Genomic DNA, 14551 nt, shown 5'->3' on the forward strand with positions numbered 1-14551 from the left:
GGATTAAGCTGGAAAATTGTGTCTTCCCTGGGCATTAAATTCGAGAGGTATTTATTGATTGGGCACAGTGTCTTCAGGTATCACAGGAAGTCCTATTAATATGAAAAGGTGACTATGAAGCAGAAGCTTTTATTTCCCATGAGGTCAGGAAAAAACTAGTTGAAACAAAAATCTTGGTGAAATATTGCTTAGGGAGGAACCAGATACCACTTAAAGATATAAATGTCCATTATGGGAAGCAATGGTCAGGTCTGCCTAAAATGTTTGCTATTGCAGAGTTACAGGCTTAATATAATCTTACAGAGAGAAACTGTGTACTCTTCTGGAATGAATAACAATTTAGCATAGGCAAGCAGTATAGACTGATGACTTTAAGTGTCTTTGATTTTTTTTCTAGAGTAAGAGTGGACTGAAAAAAAAATCAGGTGCTGGAAATATTTTTTCTTGTATTTGTAAGTCTCAAGAAGAGCTTCACCACGAGGAGGCCCGTGTACAGCTTCCTCGTGACTCCTTCCGAGTATCATTAGAGCTCTTGTTTGAGACAAATGGGCGCCATCATTTCTTCACCGCTCAGACCTGTAGGAGGAAGACGGCACTGACGTGAGTGAAGCTTCCTACCCGGCAGTCACCTTCCTTTATTTCTGCTCCCCCTCCTTTTTGGTAATGAATTGGGGTGTCGTTAGCTGCCTGCCTTGTGTTCATCACTGTCAGCACTGGCAGGGTAACAGATAACAGCAGAGATTCAAGGCCACCCAGGGAATGAAGCCTGACAGGACCTCATTTATCACTCCCCTTTTAGGGGGTCTCTGTGGTGGAGCTAGCATCAAAGCTGTAATCGAAGCTCACCAGGTCGCACAGGGGCCGGGCAGGATCGCTCCGCCAAAAAGCCACGTGAGCTGTCAAATCTGCTTTGTAAATGAAGTGCTTTTCTAGAGACAGTGTGTTTATAATTGTCATCCTGTACGCAGTCCTCCATATCCAAGAGCTGCCCTCCATGCACTCCCTCGCATTTCTTTTAGACAGATGAAACTTACATTAGGCAGAGAAAAGCTGGGCCAGAAGACGGGTTTCTTTGACCTTGGGCATACCTGAGCATCCTCTACTTCTGAGCTTTATTTTTTGTTCTTAAAGGATTTGAGCGCTGCCTGCTTGAGCGGCTCAATTATTCGGGCGAGGTAGGGATGGCCTGACTTGAGTGCTGCCTCTTCTGTTCTTGTCCCTCCTGGGAGTCTGTTCTCTTGGTTAACCTGCATCCACGCAGGCCAGCAATGCCCGGGGTTACATCGGCAGCCTCCTCAGTCTGCCACTATCCATTCCAGAACGATATGTCTACATCTCTACTTGGATGTTGTACAGACTTCTCAAATTCATTATGTCCCAGACAAGAGATTACATCTTTCCTCTAAACCTGCTTCCCAACTGTATTGTCAATCTCAGGAAATGCGTCACCTTCCAGCAAGAACGGGAGGGGCATCCTTGTTTCTTTTCTCATCTTTACCTTCCTCTGAAATCCAATCAAAACCAAATTCTGTTGGAAGCAACTCCTAAATATCTTCAATAATTATTTCATCTTCTCTTTTCATCTTTTTAAAAAAATATATGTTTTTATTGGTTTCAGAGAGGGAGAGAGAGAGAGAGATAGAAACATCAATGATGAGAAAGAATCATTGATCAGCTGCCTTCTGCACACCCCACACTGGGGATGGAGCTCTCGCAACCGGGGTATGTGCCCTGACCAGGAATTGAACCATGACCTCCATGTTCATAGGTCGATGCTCAACCACTGAGCCATGCTGACTGGGGTATTTCATCTTCTCCATCGCTTTGTTTCACCTGGACTTGTTCAATCGCCTCCTGAATGCTCTTCCTGTCCCTCCCCCTTTATGCTATACAGAGCTGATCATGTCACTTTACTACTCAACAGTTAACAGTGACTCCCATTGCCTATTGGATAGGATCTACCTCTTCCTGTGACATTCCAGAGGCTTCAGAATTTGGCTCTTGACTATCTGACCACTTGCATCTCCTGGACTCTCTGCCTTGGACTTAAGCTCTAGCAATACAGAATTACCGGCATGTCCTAGAAGGTGCCAGTCTCTTTAATGTTCCTGTACCTTTTCACATGCTCTTTCCTCTTCCAGGAATGTTCTCTAAATACATGCTCACTCAGCCAATCCTACTCATTATTTAAATTTCAGTGCAGGGACTTTGTCACCTGTGAAAACTTCTCCCTCCTTCAGTTATTTGCCTCTTATTATCAAATTATTTTTCATGCCTGCTTTCCCACTATAAAACAAATACCATTTATTGAATGCCTGCAATTGCCAGGCATTATATTACCTTTTTAAAAATCATATTTATATTTCATTCTAAAATCAGCTTATGAGGTAAATACTATTAGACCAGTTATGTGGATGATGAAACTGAGGCTTAGACTGAGTAAATAGCATCCCTATGTTCATGCACCTAGTAAATGGTGGGAATGAGCTTCAACTCCAAGTTTATGTGACCCTAAGCTGCTGTTCTTTCCATTGGTTTAAACTGCATCTCTTCATGTCTTGAGAATAAGCACTGTGTGATCTTGTTTTTACTTCCTTAGTGCTGAACACAGTGTTTGGTACTGTAGACATTCAACATATACTCACTGAAAGAATGAAACTCATAAAGGATTCCGTCTGTCCTCACAAGGTACATTATACACATCATCTCCCTTTTCACAACAACCCTAAATTATGGGCATTGACCTCCCCATTTTTGCAGTTGTGGAAACTGAAGTTCGAGCAATTAAATGACTTTGCTAAGATCATGTATGAGGCAGAATCAGAGCTTTCTCACTCTATAGCCCGGGTTCTTCTCAACATGTCATGCTGGCTGCCGATGAATGAGTTGTCTGATGACAGTGAAAGAATCAACATCAAGGAAGCCATAGAGAGAGATTAAGAGCATATGGTTCAAGTCCAAAATTGTTACTGTGCCCTTCAAGGCTTTCTGGGGTTCATTATATTCTTTCCATCTGTTTTTTTTTTTTTTTTTAAAACACAGCTCTGCGACCTCCATTCCCCTTCTCTGCAGTCAGGCTGGCCTCTTCACATTTCCTCTTACACATCATGCCTGCTGTTCCTCTCTCTGATTTTACTCACACTCTTTCCACTGCCTGAAGTGTCCTCTGCTGCTGCACCCAGCCGAATCCATGCATCTTTCAAGGACAAGCTGAAGTTTCATATCCTCTATGAACTATTCCCCATAGCTCCATCCTGCCTGCCCTGACCAAACATAATGTTGTCTGCACCTTATATTTTGGTCTTGGTTACATAATTTTATTGCTTTGCTCTATACTATCTTGCCTCCTGTAATTACTTCAGCATTCAAGTTTTATTCCCAGGAATATTGCAAACTTTCTGACAGGAGGGACTGTGCTATATATTTCTTTTTTATTCCATGTGGTGCATAGCACAATTCCAGGCAGGCACTCAATAAATATTTATTGAATTAAATAGAATATGGCACAGACTACATTTAAACTTTCACAAAGTTCCTTTTCATAAATTATATGGAATGATGGGAGGGAACCACTTGTGCATATTCAGTCTGGGCAGGTACACAGGAGATTGCAGGACTTCCGTGCAGGTTCTTGGACAAAGAGAAGTGGGAAAACCGGGATTTGGAGCCAACGGTGGAAAAGGAAGACTGCAGATCAGGGCGGAGTGGGAGCAGTGGCTGCAGGAAGAGCTCAGAAACAAGAGATATGCCTCATAGCAAAGAGCCAGCCAAGAGCCTCTGTTTTCTGACACTATTAACAAGTTAAATAATTTCACAGTGTATTCTTATGTAGTCATATTTGCTAACCAGATATCTTTCTGGGTCAGCCAATTACCACTACTCTCAATAATTTCTGCAGTGTTTTTTAGTTTTACTTTAAAAAAGCACTTCTGTTTCTTTGTATTACTCCCTTCTCCCAATTCTCTCCCTTGACCACCTGTTCTCTCTCTCTCTCACACACAATCTTACACTCACACATCTACATTTTTCCTTTCAATTTCATAATCTTCCCTGAATATTTGGCAGGATAATATTCTCTCTTAAGTGACTAGATTCTTGAAAGATTTTGTGATTAAAAAAAACACTTCCATCTTGTATTTACCTGTTCTTTGGAGGAAACCCATGTTTAGAATTTGACTGATTACAGGTAATATTGACTCTAAGCTTATCGTTGGAACACAAGATGACATTATATTAAGCCACTCACAATTCTGATGTTCCCCTAATAATATTTCATATCTTTATTTTTAAATACCTGGCATTTTTTAAATTCTTGGTCTCATTCCTATAATTAGATACTCTAGGTTATTGCCAGGGATACTTTCCTAGGTTCTTCTAAGGAGATAGAAAACCAATATTCCAGTAGCACAGATTTGAATTAAGTGGCATCTTGGGAGACTTTCTTGTCCCTTTCCTTGCTTTCTAGTAGAAGAGAAGTTATAAAACATTTTCAACCACTTGATTGCAATTGAAAATCTGTAAATGTCTCCACGGAAGAACATGCCACTATCTCACCAGGAAATAGTCTCTGATAAATGCTATGAAATATTAAGATACTTGCTTTCCAGGAGGAAATGCTTACCCCCTCCTTCTCTCTTTTCTCTCCCTTCTTTTCCACATCCTTGGTGCTTGATTGTGAACCAATGACATTTCTCCATTAAAAAACTTCCTGCTCTGGCCTGGTGGCTGAGTTGATTGGAGCACTGTCCCATGCACCAAAAGGTTGTGGATTTGGTTCCCAGTTGGGGCACATACCTAGGTTGTGGGTTCGATCCCAGTCGGGGCATTTCCCTGCTAAGTGTGACCACATGACAATGTTCTGGCCAATGAGCAAAGATAGGATACTGTTTATGTACTTCCAGATCTGTAAGGTAATAAGTCTATGTTATTCAAGCCACTAGGTTTGTGATAATTTATTATAGTAGTCATAAGAAATGAATCCAGCTTAGCTGGTGTGGTTCAGTGGTTTAGTATTGACCTATGAACCAGGAGATCACAGTTCAATTCCTGGCCAGGGCACATGCCTGGGTTATGGGCTCGATCCTCTGTGTGGGGTGTGCAGGAGGCAGCCAATCAATGATTCTCTCCTATCATTGATGTTTCTATCTCTCTCCCCCTCGTTCTTCCTCTCTGAAATAAATAAAAAATATATTAAAAAAATGAGTTCACTAGGTTTGCTTGTTTTTCTACTTAACCTCTTTATTCCACATAGCTCCCCACTATCTCCCTCTTCTCTCCACTCACCCTTGTGCTATGAGGTCTATTAGTCTTGTCAATCCATTGGAATTTTAAACAATAAAACAGAAGTAGGCACTTAAATTCCTCTTCCTTTGTATAATTGCTCTCAGGCACCTAGTAAATATAGCCCTTTTCACACATGAAGATGGTACTACCAAGCCCATTTAGTCACATCGTTTTGAACTTGGGTCACTGTAGCAACCTTCTCTCTGTTCTCCCTACTATATTTTATCCTTCCAACTAGATAAAACTGATCTTTCTAGAACCATTCTTCTTATTATCATCAAGAATTTACACCGGCCCTCCATTTCCTGACAAACTGAGGCACGGTCTTCCTTTTAGCTCATAATCCTATCCGCCTCTGGAGTCCCAGATCGAGCTTGATTCTCCTTCACTGGATCACTGAACTGCAGTTGGCACCGGCTTTGTGGTTTTATTTGTGAACTAGAGGTTTATTCCTTTGTTCGTTTGCCTGTTCTCAAGGCCAAGTACATGGTAATAATGCAAATGGTTTCATCCTTAGGCAGTACCATTCTCTACTGCCTTCTGCACTTCTCCCTCATGACCATGTAATTAGTGCCACGATCCTGCAGAGAGGTAGCTGTGGATAGGAAGAGGGGGCTCAGAAGCTGTTAATGGGACCAGATCTGAAAACTGGATGCCATCAGGATTGTGTGAACTGTGCCTAGAAGTGTTTGGCAAATATTGGCATTTCATTTGGCTACTTGATTGACTATTTGGAACACTCCCATAGTCTTCACCATATCCACCTTTATGTAAACTGCATTGTCATCGTCATCATCACCATCACCATCCAGTATTTTCTTAAAAGCATAACTCGGATATTAGGTCTAAAACTTCCAGCTTGCGGGGGGTCATCTGTCTTCGATATTTAAATAACATTTGGTTTATATACCCATTCAAGTGGGAAATTCAATGTTTCTTCCATTATCTCTAGGATTCCTAGGAAGTGGCTTATTTTAGAATCACTGCTGGTTGTGAGTTCTTACTTTGGATCCATATCTGATTTCCAGCCTGCATTTTGCTCTCTTGGATACTGTCCCCCGACCCCCACCCCCCTCCCATGATGTTGTCCTGCTGCATATTGCCCTTATCCAATGTCTTTCTCCCCCTAATCCCACCAATTTAAGGTGCTATGTATTGCAGACTTTGTTGAAGATATGAGGGTTGCTGGTGGTGGACCCAGAGGGTCAGAGGGTCTGTGTTTATTGTTTTTGTTAAAAACATGTTAGACATTCCTAGTCTACTCTTCAGATAGACCTGCCTTAAAAATTACTGGTTATTTCTTCTACCATGCCTTTAATTCCTCCTTTCAGAGGAATTAAAGGTTATGATTCATATCCATTTTGGGACAGAATATTGTTAGATATTCTTTGTCTTATCTTAGAAGATTCAAGCTAAGCCTTATGAACTTTAAGATTATAATCAAACATGTCTATTTAGATATGTTCCTAAACAAAAATGATTTTTTTCCTTGAGAAAAATTCTGTAATACACTATTTTTTTTATCTTTTACGCTGAATTGAAAACATAAACCAGAATTAATTGTGGAAACTGTAAAATATTACCACTCCGTATCTTTGGGTATTAGGATTATGAATGATTATTGCTTTCCTTTTTTTTAGGACTTTATATTTTTCAAAAATTTCTATAATGAACATGTATTTGCTACTAGGAAAAATTAATAAAGCACTTTAATCTAAAATAAATATAAATACAAATAAAATTATTGCATTGATTAATACGTAGGTACTTATATATATTTCAAAATATTTATATCTTTCAGTTTTAGAATCTAAGCTTCTAAAGGAGGTGATTTTTTAAGTAACTTCCTTAGAAGGAACTAATGTACTGTGAGTCTCTGATAACTGAAATGATATCTACCTCATTCACTCCTCTAGCTGACAAACTGCCACTGCTTCAAGACATTAAACCATTTTATGGGGAAACTTGATGGGTACAAGTTATTGTCCCATTACCACTGTAAGACACAGAATAAAATACCCTTGAATTGGACCCATGGGAATAAGGACTGTAAAGCAAGAATAACTTTGAAGAGAAGAAACTAAAGTGATCAAAATGGACACCCAAAGTTTTGAAGGCACACAAATATTAGGGAAGGATGCGATGAGACACAGCAAGATAATGACTAGGGAACATGGGCCTTTTGGGCCAATTTTTATTTTTTTATTTAATTCCTGCTGCTAGCAGCGCTAAATCAACAATTCCGTTTGGGGCAGCTGCTCTAGTGATGAAGCTTTAAGTAAGGATATTGAAATAATGGAGACAAATGCTGGAGTCACCCTTTACCATAATATATTTTCATAATGCCTAATAGCCCCCCATTTAATCAAGAAATTGGAAGGACAGGAACAAGTTGGTAATTTACAGTTGAGATGCAATAAAAATGTTATAATTCATGGATGAGACACCAGACTCCATTATGTATTATGAATTTAACTTGACTTACAACTCTTTCTGGAATTTAAACTGTCATATCCGACCATATGCATTGACTTTTATAGTGATTTAATGAGTTATTTGGTGAAAATTAATGTTGACAAAGTTACAAAATTTTCTAATTCCATTCTGTGGGGTTTTTTTGTTTGTTTGTTTGTTTAAGATTGTTGCTCTCTCTTTGGATCCTAGAGCTGTCTGTCTTACAATAACTCAGGAGTTTCTGTTTCCCCCTAATGCAGGGATAGATTCTTGATCTCAGATGGGTTTTGCTCATTTTGTGTGCTTGATCTTGGTGGATGGATCCCTGCGAAAGAGCCTCACAGAACACAGTGATGAATCCCTGGTGGCTGCAAGACAGTAGCGTAGGTTTGGAAATACGGGACCCACAGCCCTGTATCTGAGTGTCAGCTGATTCCCCAAGGAAGTGCCTCATCTTCAGGGTGTGGTTTGGCTTCCACTTAGTTTTGCTGAGGGGCCATGTTGGAGCAGTCAGACTGCTGGTCCTGCTGCTGGACTTGAAGGGTGAATGATTATCTTGTGAGGACAAGCTCAATTCCTATGGACTCTCAAAGGAGAATTTCTGCTACTAGATGAATGCCGTTGATACCGAAAGAAATGAAATAATGCCAGAGTGTAGTGGTAGCATAGTGAAGAATCTCATCAAGTGAGCTGTAATTTGAGCAGGCACATCTTATGCACTCATTAGAAAAAGTAGGGAACAAGTAATTGGCTTATTATGTACTCCTTAATTGGTTCAACTAACTCAGGGCGTAAGGGAATAAATGGTGAATCCTGTTTGGGGGTTTGGCTAGGCCAGGGAGACCTCATAAAATTTCCCTACCTGATAAAAATGATTAGACACTTCACCATTTAGCAAACACAATAAGGAAATAACCCATAATCTATTGAGAGCTGCCTAAACATCCTGACCGTGTGGTCAATGAGCCGGCATGAACGTAAAACTCCGTGGGAATAGTCATCTGATGTGTGGGAGGCAGTGACCTCCTTTAGGGCACCTAGACCCCTGAAGAGCGACTTACTTCCTCATCCTACAGGAAGCCATTTGCCTCTCAGGGGCAACACTTTTCTTACCCATGAGTCTCATCCAGCTGCCACTGTTATCTGCATATGTAAAGGGAAGTGGAAATTTCAGGTAATTTCTTAGATCACATGGACCCCTAAAACATTTTTCTTCTATTGCCTAGATTTTCCAGTCAAATTTTTTTGGCCTAAGTGATGATAACCTTAATTTTGCATTTTACGTTGGCTATGTGGACTAGACTGTGTCACAAGAGGGAAAAATAGTAAGTTGTGGAAGGAAAAGCTTCCCAAGGTGCTTGAGATAACTCATAATGCTATGTTAAAAGAAAATTTGCTCGTGATAATTGATGCATTTTTATCCTTCAACATTTATTATTTAAGCCCAGGTTTTAATATTTAGATAAATAAATATGACATTATCTGAATGTTAAAAAAAAAAAAAAAGATGTTAGAGCCTGGCTGGAGTGGCTCAGTTGGTTGAATGGTTGTCCCATGAACTGAAAGGTTACTGGTTCTATTCCTGGTTAGGGCACGTGCCTGGGTTATGGGTTTGATCCTACCAGGGGGTATGTAGGAGGCAGCTGATCGGTGTTTCTCACATCAATGTTTCTCTATCCCTTCTTTTCTCTCTCTGTAAAATCAATAAAAACACACACATATATATGTACATACATATATATATTTAAAAAGGTGTTAGATATTTTTAGCATTAGAACCTGCCTACCTCTCACCACCTTCACTGCTAATACCTTGTCCAAGATACCATCACCTCACACCTGGATGACTGCAAGTCTCAACTGCTCTCCCACTGTCACCCTAGATCTGGCTGCTGTGTTTCTATTTGTTATGCAGTAGCCAGAGTTATCCTATTAAAATGCAAGTCAGGTTTTGCCATTTTCCTACTAAAAACCATTCAGGGCTTCTCATTTCACTCCAAGTAAAGTCCATGGCCATCGCCATGGCCAAAGGCCCTGTGAGATTGGTTCCCCCGCAACCTCTCTGCCCTCTTTTTGAGTCTTTGCCACTGCTCCAAGCACATTGGTTCTCTTGTCATTCCCAGAGAGTACTCTCTCTCCTTGTGATCTTTGCACTTGTTTCTTCCACTGGGATGTTCTGGCGCCACTATCTGCATGGCTCCATTGCTCGGTTGCTCCAGAATCTCTACTTAAATGGCCCCTCATCAGAGAAGACTTTGTGATCATTCTGCAAAAAAGATAATACCCTCAATACCCCTTCCTTTCCCTTATTCTTCTTCATAGATGTTATCATCACCTGATATTTCCTATATTTGTATCTTGGTCTGTTTGTTTCCAGGCTCCCCTGCCCCTCAACATGTGCATGAAAGCAGAGACTTTGTATTTTTGTTCACTTCTCATGGCAGATTGATTTTCCAAGATGTCCCCTTGAATGTGACATTGACACTTCCATGTGGAGAAATGGGGCAGAGGGCCTGTGCTTCCTCTCTTTGAACCTTGGCAGGTCTGGGGCCGTTGGCAGAGTGATGCAGTGTGATTTCCAAGGATAAGTCATAAAGTCTATATAGCTTCCTCTTGGTCCTCTTGGGATCCCAGTCTTGCAACCAGCTGTTATACTCTCAGGGACCCCAGGCTACAAGAAGAGGCTGCGATTAATTGTTATAGTGACGGCCCAGCTGAACTTCAGCACTGATTGCAGCCATGTGATTAAGCAAGGCTTTGTGATGACTCTAGGTCCAAGTCACCATCTGATGTCAATTGTATCAGAGACCCCAAGAAACAATTGCCTAGATTACCCTAGTCAACCTTCAGAACTATGTGACATAATAATAAAATAGTTGTTATTTTTTAAGTCACTAAATTTTGGGATACTACATTTAACTCAGTAGACATCAAGAACACTGCTATGTCCCCCAGAGCCTAGCACAGTGCCTGAAACATACTTCCTCAATAAATATTTTATTTTTTATTTTTATTTATTTTTATTTTTTATTGCTTACAGTATTACAAAGGGTATTACATATGTGTCCCTTTTTTCCCCCCGCCCTTGACAATCCCCTGGCCTCCCCTCCCCCCCCAGTGTCTTATGTCCATTGGTTATGCTTATATGCATGCATACAAGTCCTTTGGTTGACTCTTACCCCCCTCCCTCCTGCCCCCCAACCCTCCCCGGCCTTCCCGCTGCAGTTTGATAATCTGTTTGAGGCTGCTTTGCCTCTGTATCTATTATTGTTCAAAAGTTTATAATGGTCTCTATTATCCATGAATGAGTGAGATCATGTGGTATTTTTCCTTCATTGACTGGCTTATTTCACTTAGCATAATGCTCTCCAGTTCCATCCATGCCGTTGCAAATGGTAAGAGTTCCTTCTTTTTTACAGCAGCATAGTATTCCATCATGTAGATGTACCACAGTTTTCTAATCCATTCATCTACTGATGGGCACTTAGGCTGTTTCCAGATTCTAGCTATGGCGAATTGTGCTGCTATGAACATATGGGTGCATATATCCTTTCTGATTGGTGTTTCTGGTTTCCTGGGATATATTCCTAGAAGTGGGATCACAGGGCCAAATGGGAGTTCCATTTTTAGTTTTTTGAGGAAACTCCATACTGTCTTCCATAGTGGCTGCACCAGTCTGCATTCCCACCAGCAGTGCATGAGTGTTCCTTTTTCTCCACATCCTCTCCAGCACTTGTCATTTGTTGATTTGTTGATGATAGCCAGTCTGACAGGTGTGAGATGGTACCTCATTGTTGTTTTGATTTGCATCTCTCGGATGATTAGTGACTTTGAGCATGTTTTCATATGTCTGTTGGCTTTCTGAATGTCCTCTTTGGAAAGGTGTCTATTTAGGTCCCTTACCCATTTTTTGATTGGATTGTTTATCTTCCTTTTGTTAAGTTGTATGAGTTCCCTAAAATATTTTCTGATTAGACAAATGATACAGAACTCAAGCAGTTTCTTGCTAGAAATTTCTTTTTGTCTTCTGTAACCTAATGGCAACTCTTGATTAATTAATTTATGTATTATACATCTCCTTGTATATTTAGAAATTTTAGGTTAGCAATGCCCTTTTAATTTTTAAATACATTTATAAAAGAGTAGATAGCTCACAGGATCTGAATAAAGGATGGTAAACCAAAGATGAGGCTTAAACAAATGGTCTTCTTATCATTTTTTTTCTTTTTGTCATTTCATTATATATAATCATCTTTGACAGAAAGAATGTTAGTAAGTCTATGAAAAGGTCTTGATATTACCTGTCTCCTTGTTGTCTTCTTCCTAGTTATAACTGCTAATCATGACTTATATAAGGAATAGAGAAGCTCTGGCCTCGTTTCCATCCTATACTGTTACTATAGCAGAACTGCAGACAAAAGCAAAAAGCAAAGCAGAGTGAAAAGAAAATAACCCTAGTTTTTGAAGTCATCATAATTCACAGGAAGTAAAATTGTTTTGAAATGAGCTCTTTTCTCAGGAAGAAAGCGCCATTCCCCCTGGAGCGCTACTGTTTTCCTCTTCACTACCCAGCGTCAAAGCCATGGGGTGCTCTCACGCACAGCCCTTAAAAATGGCACCTGTGTCCAGTCCTAAAAGTTGTCCAGCCTGATTCAGTCACTTGACTTTAGACACGAAGGAGCCAAGCTTCTGTCTCGGGACAGTATCACGGATTTAGATTTAGATTGAACCCGAGTCCCTTTGGCAGGCCTCTGTGTCATCACGACAGACACGCCACTGTCCCCCATCTGGCTGTTCAAGCATGTGACTTAGGTCTTGCAGAGACGAGTAGACCAGGGTGACTGTGGTTCTTCTTTCTTTTTGAAGACACGCAGGAGAAATCCAGGAAATGGCTGCCTCATTTACAGTATCATCTGAAGTGTGTAAATTTCCCATCTCTGCTGACTCCAAAAGGAAACCCGAACACCTCAGGGTCGGGAACCATCTCATAACTAATGCTTTTCCAGTCTCCTGCGGCGTCTAGGCGTCAGCTCCGGGCAGAGTGGAGCCCTTCAGGCGGGCTCCAGATGTGTTCCGTGGCCCTTGGCCTCTCTTTAATCTTGATGATTTTCTCTCTTATTTCTGGGGGCTGACAGCAAGTTTGCAAAACAGCATGAAGGAATAAAGTCACATTAGAATTTTAATGTGAGCTTGAGGCAGAGCAAAAAGAGTGGGAATTTAAGACCTGGCACTCAGACACTGCATAGCTGTGACACAAGGTCTGGGATGAGCGTTGCTTACACCCCAGCGAGCTTTCCCAGCTGCCTCTGCATGGACCAGAGACAAACCTTCCCTACCAAGCCCTGCATTGTTTTAAGTCCTGGTTCCTTTTGTTTTAAGCTACTAAGCTTTGGGGTAGTTTGTAACGCAGCAGTTAAGTATCAGAACACCATTCCCAGTCCTGACTCCCAGGGGAAAAACATTTGACATTTCTATTTTGGATATCTAAAGACATTTTTTATTTTATTAATTTTACACATAGTCTGTTGTTTGTTCTTAAGATGAAGAGAATAATAAGGCTATGGTAGTGCACTCTGTGGCCCCATTCATCTCCACCCTCAATTTCTGTTCCCCAGTGTCAACCCCTTTCAATTCTTTTAGCTCTTATTCTGGTATTAACATTTGAATTTCTCAACACACATATACTCCAGTTTTTGATCTTTACATTTTACACATTGGTTCCTATTGTAGAAGCAAAGTTTCAGCTTTCTTAATGTGCACTTCCTGCCACACCCTCTCCCTGCTACACACCCTTTGATTTCTTCAAACTCTCAGAATTATTATAATTTTGGGGTAAAATCAGTGCCCAATGTCTACATTATTATGGTTTTATAAATACCTGTAATGTTTATACTTGGGCTACATATGTGCTTTAGTTACATTTTCTTTCTTGAACAATTTTTTTCTACAGTCAATAATTATTCCATTCTTAATTCTGCATAGCTTTCTGTGTGCCTGTTAACACAGAAATGGAAATGGAAATGGAAGTGTTTGTGAATGCAGCCACATGTATATTCTCATTGAAGTAAGTGAATGCAACTTTTCTCTACATATTTTCCATAAAATATGTAAAATAACCTACCAGTTCCACTGCTTTGGGGAGACGTCCTTCCTAGGGCCCCCTGTCTTCCTGCTCACATCTGGACTGCATGCTCTCTAAGATTGCCTCATGCCGGCTGCCCTGGGGCTTCCTAATCTGGGGAATGTCTTTCACTTCTCTCGTATTTGGATCTCTTCTGTATTAGTTGTCCATTGCCGTGTAACAACACATCAACCCAAACTTAGCAGCTTAAAATGATACATATTTATTTTCCCACGTTCCCCCCAGTTTTTGTGAGTCATGAATCCAGGAACAGCTTATTAGATGGGTGGTCTGGTTCAGAGTTTCTCTCAAGACTGCAATCTTCTGAGGCCTGACTGGGCTGGTGGGTCTGCTAGTAGCTTACCACAGCCAGGAGCCTCTTGGCCAGGGGATCTAGTCCCTCACCAAATGGACCTCTTTATAGGGCTGCTCACTTCATGGCAGCTGGCTTTCCCCAAAGTGAGTGACTCAAGAAAGTGCACAAGACAGCGACCAAGATGGAAGGCTCAGTGTCTCTTATCACCTGATCTCAGGAGTGACAGATGGTTACTTCTGCCGTCTCTCTGGGTCACACAGACCAGTCCTTGTCCAGCGTTGGAAGGAGCTGTACAGGGTATGAATTCCACGGGGAGGGGTCATTTGGGTGCATTTTGAAGACTGGCTAGTGTATCTTCTCATTCCATGTCTATTTTTC

At 40.9% G+C, this 14551-nt stretch overlaps 1 long non-coding RNA gene across 1 annotated transcript in view; it reads left to right on the plus strand.

Moving 5' to 3' along the window:
• The first annotated feature begins 401 nt into the window (after positions 1-401).
• LOC132235530 (uncharacterized) overlaps positions 402-14551 on the plus strand; it is an 85233-nt gene continuing 71083 nt past the window's right edge. The window contains exon 1 of the long non-coding RNA XR_009453040.1: positions 402-600. This is a non-coding gene — a long non-coding RNA (uncharacterized LOC132235530). The remainder of the gene's footprint in view (positions 601-14551) is intronic.

Source organism: Myotis daubentonii, chromosome 5, assembly GCF_963259705.1.
Source record: "Myotis daubentonii chromosome 5, mMyoDau2.1, whole genome shotgun sequence".
Lineage (NCBI taxonomy): Eukaryota > Metazoa > Chordata > Mammalia > Chiroptera > Vespertilionidae > Myotis > Myotis daubentonii.